Consider the following 2529-nt stretch of genomic DNA (forward strand, 5'->3'; position numbering starts at 1 on the left):
TCTCTCGAGGATTCTTCCGGCAGCAGGTGGATGGGGGACCGCGGCCTCCCCCAGTCTGTGCTCACCGACAGAAGCAGGGCCAGTTGAAATGAAGCCACTGACCAGGGCTCTCGGAGCCAGGCCGTCCCAGTTTCTAGAAGCACAGCCCCTTCCCCAATTTCCAGCTTTAATTAGCGATACAATGAACGAATCATAAAAACCAAAGCCGACTGGCGAGGCCTGCAGAGCTGTGTCCTGGGGTGTTGAGTGTGTGTGTGTGTGTGTATTTTTGGGTAACGACGCATTCTGCACGTGGTAATTAGGGCCCCGAGGGGGGGTTGCAATTTCTTTTCTCCCCCCCCACGCCCCCCCAGAGTTGCCAGTGGAAGGAGGCGGCTGCTAAAATTCCCACACATCTGGGGCGAACAGACACTGCACTCCAATTTCCTGTCGGCGCTGCTGGTTTCTGGAGGAATTACTCGCTAAGTAAATGATTGTTATAAGACCAGGACGATTCGGTCAATCAAATTAACCCCTTTTGTCCACCGCCTCCCTCCCGCCCCACCCCCCACCAGACTGTTCCCTTCATTTGCCTAAACTCGGTGGCTTTTTGAAAATGTGTTCAAGCTCCAAGGCCCCCTGGCCTTCCCCCCCTCGGCCCCCCGTGTAACCTGAGCAGGGACCCGAGGCCCCCAATTGTTTTGCTAATCAAGATTATTGCCCCATTGAGATGTGGAGGCACAGCCTGGCTGACAAAATTTGTCAGTTTCCCATGAAATAGTTCTGTCAGTGCAGCCTGGGCGCTGGCAACTATTAACATATAAATGAAGTTTCTCCCTCCTCCACCCCCACCCCCCCCACTTCAGCCACCATCCGGTGGAAGCAGAGAAAATATAAACACACTCCCACCCCCAGCTCCCATCCCCTCCATGAGCTTAAATCAAACCAGTTCCTTTACTCTGGGGCCTCCAATGGGCCATTTGGGGGGCCGGGGAGCAGGGGGAGAGCTGTTCAACAGACAGGGGAGGGAGGCCAACAGGAGCTGATTTGCACAAAACTACTTTTAAGGCACGACTCCGCCAGGCCTGGTCCCCCGCTGACAGCAACAGGCGACTGGCCGGGCGGGTGACGGTACAATGGCCTCTGAAGGCCGGGCAGACCTCCAAGGCCGCGGGGACGCAGGGCAAAGGGGAACACAGGGTCTGAAAGAGTCATCTGACAGCAGGGTAGGGTGGGTGGGGGCCACTCGGACGGAGTCCCGGGAGCTGGCCCTGCTCACACTGGATCTGGGACCCGCGTGGGGCTGGGTGGGGGCCTGGCTGAGCCGGCCTTTCCACAGCCCACAGGCCTGGGTTCTTGGCTGAGCTGAAGGAAAGCAGCGATGAAGTCTCTGTCTTCCTAGTTCTTCCCGAATGGAGTTAGAACTACAGGGGAGAAGCCCAAAGACTGTACTCTTTCTTTAATTATTATTTTATTTCAGAGAGGAAGGGAGAGGGAGAGAGATAGCAACATCAATGACGAGGGAGAATCCTTGATGGGCTGCCTGCTGCACGCCCCCTATTGGGGATCGAGCCCACAACCTCAGGCACGTGCCCTTGACTGGGATCAAACCTGAGACCCTTCAGTCAACAGGCCGACGCTCTCTCACTACTGAGCCAAACCGGCTAGGGCAAGACTATGTTCTTTATATTACCATTGGAAGTTAATAATAGAGATGTAGGGGTATATATCTGGAACCGCCTACAGAACCAGCTCAAAATGGCCCTGTCCCAGTCCTCGAGGTGCTGACTTGCTATTCAGGGGAAAAAGAACCGAAACTGCAAGTCACGCAGCCCACGCATCCGCAGAGGAGAGAACGTTGACCTCCAGCAGCATGGACCCAAAGTCTCACCCCTGATACCCACCCCCAGGGAACCCAGGGACGGGACACCACCGGAACTTGCACTCCGGAGCCCTTTCGGAAGGAAGGGTCCCCTGTCCGGGAAGATCCGGTGCTGACACCTGTCACCATGAATGGCCACGCTCAGGCCCTCAGCCCTCCGAACACCTGTTCCTCTAAACCAGGGGTCCTCAAACTTTGTAAACAGGGGGCCAGTTCACTGTCCCTCAGACCGTTGGAGGGCCGGACTATAGTTTTTAAAAAAAACTATGAACAAATTCCTATGCACACTGCACATATCTTATTTTGAAGTAAAAAAACAAAACGGGAACAAATACAATATTTGTATTTGCATGTGGCCCGCGGGCCGTAGTTTGAGGACCCCTGCCCTAAACCCTGAGCCCCCACCTGAACCAGGGAGTTCGGGCTTCGGAGCGTCAGCTTCTGTTCTCCTGGGGGTGTCCTTTGTAACACAATAGCCAATCTTGCCCAGCCGGTGTGGCTCAGTGGTTAAGCATCGACCTAGGAACCAGGAGTTCAAGGTTTGATTCCCGGGTCAGGGCACATGCCCGGGTTGTGGGCTCAATCCCCAGTGAGGGGCATGCAGGAGGCAGCCGATCCATGATTCTCTCTCATCATTGATGTTTCTCTCTCTCTCTTCCTCTCTGAAA

Source organism: Myotis brandtii, unplaced genomic scaffold (assembly GCF_000412655.1).
Source record: "Myotis brandtii unplaced genomic scaffold, ASM41265v1 scaffold633, whole genome shotgun sequence".
NCBI classification, from domain to species: Eukaryota; Metazoa; Chordata; class Mammalia; order Chiroptera; family Vespertilionidae; genus Myotis; species Myotis brandtii.